General features: G+C 38.7%; 1 long non-coding RNA gene across 1 annotated transcript in view; it reads right to left on the minus strand.

Moving 5' to 3' along the window:
* Window positions 1–8,889: 8,889 nt before the first annotated feature.
* LOC117949202 overlaps window positions 8,890–12,087 on the minus strand; it is an 83,811-nt gene continuing 80,613 nt past the window's right edge. The window contains exons 2-3 of the long non-coding RNA XR_004657648.1: window positions 10,336–10,453; window positions 8,890–9,318 (exon numbers count right to left, since the gene is read on the minus strand). This is a non-coding gene — a long non-coding RNA (uncharacterized LOC117949202). The remainder of the gene's footprint in view (window positions 9,319–10,335; window positions 10,454–12,087) is intronic.

Raw genomic sequence — 12,087 nt, forward strand, 5'->3', positions numbered from 1 at the left:
CAAGTAAGTCTTTTATTAGGCAGATGAGCTCAAAGCCTTTTTACCCTTTGAACGCTCTGTTACACTCTTGCTGTCATGCAAGCACACTTAATATTGTCTTTTTCTCACACCGTCCATACATGTGACCGTGACGTGGTTGACATTTCTACCTGCCAAATTGTAGCTGTTTTTGGCAAAATAGTACGACTGTAGAAAACTGTGCAAAGGTCAGGAGTCCTCACCAGGGTTGAGGAAAAAAGTGCTATCAACCGTAGTGAAAGTATTTCTCGTTTAATTATGCAAGCTCAATGATGTATTTTGGTCACGTTCGGTTGTATTGGGGTTACTGCTGTTCCTGTTAAATCATAAAAATCTGAGACATACTACCATAACCAATATGATCATGTTTTCAGACTAATGGAGCATTTGGTTGTCTTTATAAGTGATTAATATTTAGATAAATTACTTATTTATTCTTCCTTCAGTAAGCCCCAGGATGTACTTGCTTTTACACATCCACTTAACATTGATCAGTCCCAAACAAATTGAGATTCAGACGTCAATGTTGCCTGCGTGTGCTCCTTTTTGACCTGCACATGACCCTGTATTTTATCTATGTTAATATGTACCTTTGGTACTCAGACAAATTGTGTAATATACTGTAAGCAGCAGTTTATCATGCTTCCTTGACATCTCTCAAACTATGACCTCTCACATTTTGAAACAGCTTGTTATCTGTCAGAAATGAAATTGGCTTTGTTCTGTGTAAGCGACAGCTGGAGACTTCCCAACATAAACAAATAGATTGCACAGCATCACAGGACTAGTTCCTAGGTAACCATGTGACAGTGCCGACAATTGCTATGGAAACGAGTCTCAGTCTCTCTCTCTCTCTCTCCCCATCTCCATCTCCATAGAAAGTCATTCGTCATTTCCCCTCATATTCTGTACAAGATGTAGAAACCTGAGAGAGAAGGGTAACTCCAGCCCGTTACAGAAAGAGAGGTTACTTTACCTCTGAGTCAGTTACTATGGTAACAGAGCCTGTGAACCTAACCTGGTCGGGAGCAGGTTTTCCTCACATTTTAGGGCAGTTTGTTATTTGCATGACTGTTGATTTATTAAGCATCTTAAGCAGACTATACGTTTTCTTTCCATATACATGGCATTTCCTTTTGTCGAACGATACCGTTGATGAAGACGATGTATCACTATCATCATATCACTAACGTCACCCATCGTGGACATGGTCTACATCCCACTAGATTATTTGTATTGCATTACTTTTTTTGTCAATGCCCATTTTCTTTACAGCATTATTGTAATATATATATATCATTTATTGTTATACAGTAACAAAGCACCGTGAGAAGAGTTCTGAAATGTGTTTTAAACGTTTTTGGAGTGTTCCCTGGACACAAACCAGTAAAAGCCATTAAAAAGGAGTTCCACAGTATCGCAGGTGAAGGATGTTAACTCTTCAAAATAAAAGATTATTATTATGAATAGTTATTCTGTTAATGTTGGTGCTGCAGCTTCAAAATCTGAAATTAAATAGATTATATGTTCAACACCATTTCACAAGTAATATTAAACTTACAATTAAATATGATATGAATACTATATTGGTACTTCCGCATTTTCTCCCACGCAAATTCTCTCTCTTTTGCAGCAGCCGCTGAATTGCTTATTTACACTAAATGTTCCGAATGTTCAAACTCGCTGTATGTTCCAGTTTGACAAGTCTGTTTGCGGTTGTTCTTCTGGAAACAAAAACTCAGTTTCCCATCTCAGGTTAAATCATCTCAGAGATCAGGGTTAGAGTCAGTTTGTTAAACCTCCTTCTTCACACGGGCCCCAGGGGAAACACCATGGTTGATGATAAAATGTCACTGGAACAGCTGACAAAGCATTCGGAAATATGAACACTACTTTTATACATTACCGTGAAATGAAATGACCTGCTTTCAGTCTCTTTATCCAGTATATATGAAAACTGTAATTAGCAAGAACAGCATTACAAATTAAAACATTTTCAAGATCAGAGTAAACAAAAAGCCAGTTTTATTCTTTTTTTTTTTAAATCTTTTATTCAGCAAGCTAATTTGCAGTCTGCTTTGGAGCAGGTCTTTTGTTTTGATCCTGTTTGTCACAAATCCTGTGACAACTCAGCTTCTCTTCAAAGAGCGAGACATCACAGCCTGTTATAATCGATCTATAAAAAACAGGTGCACATCTAAAAGCGACGCTTTGATTTGCGGCCATTTATGGACATCCTTGTTGCATCACCTTTATGTGAGTACCCTCCCCAGAGCTGATCTGAAGAATTAGCCCGTCATTCTTGGTAGATAACCAGACATGTAGAGATCAGATAACATGAACAGAAACCCTTAAAAGTTATCTGGTTATTCAACACACCCAATTAAACTTGTTCCAGCTCTAATGTCATCTCCCTCTAAATCACTCGCGTGGTGTACGAGGGGTTGCCCCCAATTAGCTGTCTCCTGTGACATCCTGACACCGTGCCGCATCGTTATTGTATTTCAGCTTCAATTACTTTCAAAAGCCTTCAGGCGGAGGTGATTCCTCTCCTCCACTCTTTATTCCATCGTTCTCTGCTCTGTTTCCCCTTCTTTTGATTGGAAGAGGGTGTCAAAGGATAGTCCATCTCGGTCAGGAATCAAAGAGTCATGATCTGTAACGTTCATTGTTACGTTTTGCTCATTGCTCGACAGTTCTGTGCAGATGAAACAGCTGAAAGCTTCCACAATATTTGTATTATTATTATTATAATTAACCTAATACTCTGCCATGGCAACTTGAAAGATTGTGAGAATTAGGTATGTTTGATGGTTGGTCACCAATCAATGCAAAGTAGAATTTAGAGGCAGACTGACACAAGTTATAATAAATCATTCAATGGTCACTTTCAGTTACTACAACTATATATTGATTAAGCTATTAATTAGGGCTGCACAATATTTTGTTCCATAGTCTACACCGCGATGTGTGCATGTGCGCTAGTCACACTGCAGGGCGTGCAATTTTAACTCTACAACTTTTCTGCTGCTTGATCCAAATTAGATTTTCACTGTTCTCCTTTTACATGATTGTTACCGGCCGACCCTTCTCCTTTAAGACAGGCGGCCATGTGTGCAACGCGTTTATGTCACATAACGTTTAGTCCAACATGGTTTGTTATTGGAAATGAGGCCCTCCCGTGTGGTAAATCCTAAATCAGATGTGCTAAAATGGTCGACGTAGTTAGGTTTAGGCATGAGGAGTGGGGATTGGTTAAGGACAAGGCAGTCTCGCATTGCCAGACCTTCCTCTACAGCGCTGCGGAGGAGGGTCTGCCGAGTCCACACAGCGTTCGGGGATGGGACAAAAGCATTCCCTGGTTTATTGGCATTTCTTTAAACCAATCACACTCGTCTTGGGTGGCGAGAAGTGCCGGATCGAGCAACGTTGCCTCTGCAAAACAGCCTCGGGATACAAACTTGTTTTGGTGGAATGTGGATGTTCAAAAGTTGTTTTAGTTGTGCAACAGAAATCTCAGATTGGGCGGATAGTCTAGCTATCTGTCTGGATTTACCCTGCAGAGATCTGAGGAGCAGTTAACCATAGTCCTCATTCATCGATTGGAGTTCAGAGTGCTAACACAAAGAAAGCAGAAGGTGACGGACCCCCGGCCAAAATGAGCAACATCCGGCGGAATTTCCGGCGGCACCTGAACAACAACCCTAACCCTTACCTGAATAATACCAGGGTAAGCCAATCAGAGGCAGAACAAGGCACCTCCTTTAATATAAAATAAATATCCCTAGTTTGAGATCTCAAGTCACTTCATATTGGTGTGTGCTTGCATGTTTGTTACACGTGTTAGTGTATCGGTTGTTAGAAAAGGGAACCCCAGGTATTTCAGACTGTTAGGAGCAGAGCCCTGGTAGCCCCCAGTAGCCTGCGGTGCTCAGGAATAGCTTTCTCAAAACGGTACACGTCTCCTCTGTTTCCTCAGGATCCAGGTGCTTTTAATTGGATTCCTTTGACAAGATTATCGCCTGCTCCCAGGCCAACCTCTGATAGTGTTTAGTTTTAACAAGTGTGCCCATATATCCCCTTTAATCTAAGTAAACTTCACAAATTACAATGTGACAAAATGTTGAGCGCCCCCCCACCCACCCTCGCTAATGCAGCAATTCTCTGTAATTCTTCATAAAGCCAGGTGAGACTTTTAGGTGAAGTTATAAATTGTGAATCATCAAATCTGAGATACGTGTTGTATATCTTCATGTGATACCACAGCTTTGCAGAGAGATCCAGAGCCATTTTGGACAACCACCATTACTAAAACCTGTAATGTGCAGAAGCATTTATTCCCTGGGTCCAAGCCGCTCTGCATTTTGACCTTTTTAAATGAGACAGACTTAAAAGGAGCATGCACTGAAGGCAGTGAGTTATACCAACCAGTCCTATAATCCCTTAGAGATGGCTCTTTTAAATCCTATTATAACGTCATAGCAGTCCAAACTTGCTCAGAGCAATTAGTCAGAGGAAATGAAGCAACGTTTCTTTGTCTAAACGAGCACATTAATTGATGAAGACAACGAATAAGATGGTATCATTTTATTGTTTAGTATAATTGTGCCAGGCTATTGTTGTTGTAATGACCATCAAAGATTAGAGGCTTCCACAAGGACGATTAATAAGTAAATTATGGTCTAAACTTGCAGGATAGTTACTGGTCCAATATAATTATGTGTACTAAAACTGTGTTCTAAAATGAGTGCAGTGAAGGAGGGGTATTTATTGAATTTGAATTGGCAGTCTGTTGATGAGAGGTGGTTTAGTTTAAATGCTTTAGAAAATGCTCACTTAGAAAGATTTATGCCATTTTTATTGCAGAGTCAGTGAAATCCAGCTGTAAGCCATAAAGTTTTAAGGCGCCTGAAAAATGAAAATATTTATAAAGTGCATAAAGTTCACTCTGTCAAAGCCAGGTTTAAAAATATCTTCGGAAAACACATGCAGTACAGTCTGTTCGTCTAAAGGTCCATTTAACAAAAAATGGTCATCCTGTGAAATATGAATTATGTTCAGAATTTCAGGGCCTTTTGTTGGTGCTTTGTTCTAGGTGGTATTCTGTCATAGCACTGCTGAGAAGCTCTGCACTAATTGAGTGATAGCAAGAATAAGGTGAGACACAGGCCACTTTTCCCGGATCACAGCCGGTAAATTTTAACAAGGTACAGGATTTTGAGGTTGGGACGTCGGTGAGTTTATTAAGACACTACTTCTGACTCCACTGTGTCATGCCCCGCCATGCTGTGTCTCATCTGTTCTCCTCTCGCCATTTCTTAGAGCCTGCTAAAAATGGGTTCTGGTGTTGCTTAGACTAATCTAACACCATACGTTGTTTTTTTGGGAACACTGGGTGTTGAACAAATTGAAGTGCTGTGGTGAAGGAAGTGTTTAGATCCTTTTCTTAAAGGGATACTTCACCAATCAGCATTAAGTTTTGGATCAGTAGAAACCTTGTAGTATTTTTGAATGACTGGGCTTCCCTCCCTCATGTCCCCCTGAGACGAGAGATCTCTGAAAAAAAAAAAAAACTAAGATGACGCCACAATGGTCATTTTGTGTCATTGGGTCAGAGGTAAAATTAAGCCAGCTAGTTCTGCATGTTTCCAACACGCCTAGAAGTGGTTGGACCCAAAGCGAGCTGAAGTGAGCCGAAGTGAGTCAAATTTCAGCAATCTTGGAGCTAAGCTACAGCTGAGCTTACACTTTGCAACAGCGAACTTTTATAACAGTTATGTAAATTCAAATAACCGCACGTGTCCCACCGGAATACAAAGGTACAGATTGGAGAATATGCAGAAAACTTTATAACAGACGGAATACTCGACACACTACGCGAGCTTCGCCTGCTACAGAGACCAGCACCTCAGCCAGCGGTTTTCATTTCTACTACTTAAGTGACCCAATTTAAAGATATATTCAACTTTCCAACGGTGAAATATCCCTTTAAGTAAAAGTACTAATACCAAACTGTAAAAGTCATGCATTGAAAATGTAACTTAAGTAAAGTATGTAAGTATCTTTAAGAAAATATACCTAAAGTGTAAAAAGCAAAAGTACTCTGTGCAGAAAAATCCTCACATTTTAGAAACTGGAAACAATACAAACAGTTCAACTGGGTTTAATCGTCTAATTATTTCATCTGGACTTGTAGGCCGTTGTGTTGTTGTGTAGTTTAATTTATTATAAAAGATTTGATAAACTACATGTGTTTTATGTTCAAAAAACTTAATTTATATAGTAACTAGTAACTTGATCTTTCTTAATTCTGATTAACGTTGTGGAGTGAAACATATAATATTTCTCTCTGTAGTAGAAGTTGAAAGTAGCATTAAAAGAAAAGACTTAAGTAAAGTACAAGTACTACCAAATTTGCACCCAAGTACACCTATTGAGTAAATGTAGTTACATTTAACCACTGTTGAAGTATGATGTCCCTACTAATATGTTTCCTTAAAGTGCAAGGAATATGAGTAGTACATTCTTGTAATTTTCTGTTGAGGTTTTGGTCTATTTTGTGTTCATTTTCTGTTGCTTTTAGTTGCCTCCCTATTCAGAGTGAACAGTTCAAGATATTGGCATGACTGTTTGATTATTAAAAAATGCTAGTATCTTTTATTAGAAATGTACATATACCCTGTTCATTACCTGAGCTACCTTTACTTGTAGTGGATGATGCAGTCGTTGCCTTTGTTCTTGTCAAATAAAACTACTGGCAAAGTAACAGTAATACTACTAGAGTAGCCATAAAAGAAAAGCCTTTCAATAAGGTATCATAACTCATGAATTGCAAAGATAAATTTACTTAAGCGCTAGTTGTTACTTCCCATTTTTCAGATGTCTAATAATTTATTTGTTAGTGAAATGAAGTGTCTGTTAGACAGGTAAAGTAGGCTACGTTTTTATTTGAGAATTATTCAAATTGATTTTGGTGTACTTTACATTCACAATTTAGAATAGGAAACCACATAATGCAAAAATATTGAGCAAATAGATATGTCAGTCTGAGATAAGGATGACAAATGTTCCACTATATGCAGAATTTTTTGATCTTAATTTAATTTGTGTTAACCTTGGCCACTTAATCCACCCTAACATTTACATGGAATGCATACATCATAGTGAAGGGACATTTTTAATATAGCAAGATAAATACATTCCCACTGATGTTGTGGTGGGTTGTCCCCCATGAAACACAATTAGAAAGACATCAGAAGGGCAATTCATCTCTTCTTCCGTACAAATCCAATTTAATGGATCCAATTATATATTCTCCTCTGTTGGTAGCTAAATGGATCTCCTCAGGGTCCAACAGGTCTCAAGGCTGCCATAGTATATATTTTGGGATTACAGGGTTACATGTGACTTTGGTGAATCTGAATCAGGTAGACCAGACACTCCCATGTTCGGCAAGGTTATTGGCTTTAAAGATATCACAGATCGATATACTGGCTTCAGTTTTCCATCGTAAAGGTTTGTCTGACGGAAAGATTGAAGCGCTTTAAAAACTCTAAATACAGCGTACACTTAAACTGCTTTTTATAGGTGGGTCTATTTTTAGGTAGCTTAGATTTTGCAGCGGCCCCCTATCCACAGCAGTACATTGCTTAGGTCCCCTGCTGGTACTCCAGACTGCTTCTTCAAACTGGCAGCCTACTGCAGGTAATACACTGACTGTGTATAAGTACTGTACCTCATACAACCCCACTTCCAAAATGGAACTATCATGTTAACATACAACTATAAATCCCCATTTGGGCTTTCAACACACTGTTAAACCTTTTGTCTTACAGGTCTTGATTTATATCTTGACGCAAACAGTGTGCAGACCAGATGATGATTTAATGTCACAGGGTAGCACATTACAAAAAGCAATTTGTTGCTATGTTTTGGTTTGTCAGTCGTGCTATCTCTAAAAGAGACAGAGAGTGCAGGCCAGAGAAAAAGCAAAAATAAACAGAAACTGAACCTTTACGGTATTTGATCCTTATCTCATTGCAGTTAATTAAAGCTATAGTGTGAAATGATTTTATAATAATGAATGCCTTTTACATTGAAGCCATTGCCAAATTAGCTGACTACTAGCTTCACAAAACTATCTCTGTATTTTTCAGTATGGCATGTTTACAAAATAGAGTAGTCCGACGACTTTCCCGTGCACCAGCTCAAGTGATGCGTTTTACGTCACCGCTGAGAAAGGACAACAGCAGCATTTAGCTTTGGAGACAAAGAGGACATAAAAATTACAAGAAGTGTCAATCATTTTTTTGAATCCTCTGTGTCTTCCATGATATGACGGGTTAGAGGCTACAAGCAACTGTGTGGAGGAGGGGTGGGGGTGGTGCGCAATCAGCGAAGGCTTGCGTCCTGTGGAAGCACCACAATGTTATTGTCATTACTTAGAATTCCTCATGGGGGTGACAGAACGCACTACGCACTATAGCTTTAATTTAAAATAGCAGTAGGGGCGCCCGGATAGCTCAGTTGTTGGAGCAGGCGTCCGTGTATAGAGGTTTACTACTCGATGAAGAGGGCCCAGGGTTCGATTCTGGCCTGTGGCCCTTTACTGCATGTCATTTCCCTCTTTCATGTCTTCATCTGTCTTGACAAATAAATGCCCAAAATAAAAATCTTAAAAAAATAATAATATAGCAGATTAAACCTTCATCATCACTAGTGTGCATGTTCAAAGTACACATACTGGTGTTATAAATTTCATTAGCCAGAGCAATGAAATCTGCGAAAATCAGGAATCAGTCCCGTAAATTGAAGCTTGCTTTTACTTGCATAAAATTTGTTGAAAATAACACTTCTCGAGAGTTCCCGACAGTTTTGCTATTGGACTCGGCTGACTGACTCAGCGTGATATGATCTTTTATTAAAGAAAGATCATTGCAATTGGTTTCAACTTGAACTGTGGGGGCTGAAGGTCAGTCAATATAACCAGCCGTTTTTGACATTTGCCGTACAAAACTCTTCAGTTCAGTCAGTTCTATCAGAAAGCGGATCCATTGATGTATGAGGAATGTCAATGCAGTACCAGCATACAGGAACAAGGACTTAACCAAGTTTATTATTGGAATTTGGTCCTAACCTTTAACCTGTTCCTGTGAGAGTGGTTATTATTTTCCAAAGAGCAGGCTCATCTGGGTCTGTGTGCAGGTCTGACAGGGCACAAAGACCTGGGAGGGATGGAGCATCAGCACATGGTCAACATCCATGACAAATCTCCTGTCAGACAGGTTCTCATTCCACCTACTAAACACAGAGGGCAGGACATTATCTTGGAGCGAGACTCCAACAGGGACAGAAACTGACAAGAGTCTGAACAGTTTTCTTTTGACAAATAGAAATATGATTAGGAACTGAAATCTTGCACTACAAATGGGAAATCTTAGTTGGTCTTTCTAAAATTGCCGTAATCAAGTAAAACACAGAGAAATCAATATCCAAAACTGTTCAAGTGAAACACAATGTTTAGGAACTGTATATTGAAACTATTCTACCTTATAGAAATGAAGACTTTCATGCTGACCAGAAACTGTGGAGCATAACAAATGCTAGTGATAAGTAAAGTCTGAAGATAAAATTAAACCAGTTGGTAATGGTATGAACGGTAAAAGATGCAAACTGTAAAGCAACAACACCATCCGGCCATACTTCTGTTTGTATATTGTTGTTACTGTTGTATATTACTGATGATGTATTTTCTGGGAATCTACTGTAAAGTGAGACTTTAAAATGCCATTTTTGATGTAGAATCATGAAATAACAAAACAACGCACATGCAATCACTAGATTACTTACATTTACAGAATCCATTCAATAAATGCTTTTTATGTGGTACGTTGAAAAAGTATTTAATCATCTTGGAAACAAACTGTTAAATACTTATAATACAATATATTGAAATAGGAAAGCTAATCAAACTGGGGGTTGTGTTCGGGTCCATCATCTTTTTTCTGTTGAGTTTGAAAAGTAATCATATGTTCACTGCACACTTTTAATTAAACACTGAAGAAGCCTCTCCGGAGAATCCCATTTACTGAGAGGGACCGCCTGAGTTGTGCCAAATCATCCAGATCAATTATACATAAGCATCCTAAAATGTGGTGACTTTAAAGTCAATACGTTGAACAGACAAGTAGGCGTCAGAGATAAACTCCATTCCCATGTTCTAATACAACACATTGTTCTATCTTTTGGACACTGAAATAGTTTTTTAGAGCCCTTTTAACAAATGTCATTTGAAAGAAAGTTGGCGAAGGTGCACACCATACAATCATGTCCTTGGTTTTGACCTAGCCTGAAGCTTTTGTCATTTGTCACTCGCCCCTCTCTGCTGTGAAGGACTGAATACAAAGCATCTAAAAAAACGAAAAACAGCTGCAACCTAAATGTCAAAGAAAAGGGGTTTTGAATCAGAAATGCGATAAAGTTTTTTTTGGTCAGATTTGTTGAAAGGGAGTGAGTGATCCTTTTTCTTACCTCATCAGCTACTATTACTAAGATACAGTATGTGTCAAAATACTGCTTAAATATAGTAAAACACCTTCAGATCATGCTGGCTTTGGAAATATTTAACATAAAAACAATATAATCAACCTTCAACACAGCAGGTTGGTATATGTGCAATGAAAAGCCATTAACTAAAAGAGATCACGTATTACTCAAGTGTCAAAGTGTCAAAATTAAGAATGAAGGACATTCTCTTGTCACAGCTACTGGACAGATATGGTGCTGCAGAACTTTCACCTAAATCTTACGGTACTTTTAACGTGTGTGTTTAATGTATCATTAATTAATATTTGATGGGATTTATTGTGAAGCACTTCGGTACTGCATTTGTATAAAGATTTAACTTGTCTGACAACAGCAAGCAAATGCATCAAATTAATATGTAAATTTTAATGTCAAATTCAGAATCAGATAGATGTAGGTGAAACAAGTGATTTCGTCAAAACAGCATTTGTAATAGCCTGAGTTTTTGTATAAACAGGCCTGGCAGTGAAGCGCTTAACAGGCAATCCGTCAACATCCCGTAGTGCTTTGCATCAGATTGGGAAAAAGCAATTTAGCCCAAAGGTTATGAATTGTTTGGTATCATACGTTTATCTGAGGGAGGGACTTCTTTAAATGTCAATATAAGCGTGTGCACAGAGAAAGCCAAGTTCCCATGGTAGGCTGATAAGAAAACAGAGGACTGTGCAGAGCTTCAGCTTCAATATCCCACGTCAAAGAGAAGCAGAAACAGGAGATTGGCTGTCGATTGAGTCGTCAGCTCCTGTTAAACGCTTCCTCTAAATTACGACTAGACCCTTTATTACAGATAGACAGTGAGGAAGTGAAGAAAGTGGCTTCCACACAATCTGGATTTCAGTCAAACACAGGTTCATGCTGTGACAACCGTGTAACAGTCATTGGATGAGATAAATGGCCTCCTCCAGAGACAGATTGCTAACTGTTAAATTTAGAGCACATCACCGCCCATTTTTCACCTCCCTGTAGCACAGCCAAGATGATCAAGTGCATTGTAACAGGAGATCATCTTAACTTTCAAGGAACAACAGGAGAAATTATCTTTTTTGACTGCAGGAAATGTTAACATCTGAACACCCCTGATGAAACATAAACCTTGAGACTGATCCAACTCTTTGGTGTTGCACTGGTTGTCGCCTTATATCAGGATTTTACCTTGGGATGGCAATTTGGCTTATTGTTGTTGATGCAAAAGAAAGGTCATGGAGCTCATGGACTATCCTAAAAAAGTGTGGTATAGAGAGTGGGCAAGCCAGAAAAACTAAATTGAAATTTAAGATTGTGTGTGTGTGTGTGTATATATATATATATATATATATATATATATACACACACACTCTACCGGTCAAAAGTTTGGGGTCACTCACAAATTTCCATTACACTCCATTATAGACAGGATACCAGCTGATGTGGGTGGGTGGCTGATCTTTAATGCAATATCTACATTTCCCATTATCAGCAACCATTCATCCAATGTTCCAAATGCTC

Source organism: Etheostoma cragini, chromosome 8, assembly GCF_013103735.1.
Source record: "Etheostoma cragini isolate CJK2018 chromosome 8, CSU_Ecrag_1.0, whole genome shotgun sequence".
In the NCBI taxonomy this organism is placed as follows: Eukaryota; Metazoa; Chordata; class Actinopteri; order Perciformes; family Percidae; genus Etheostoma; species Etheostoma cragini.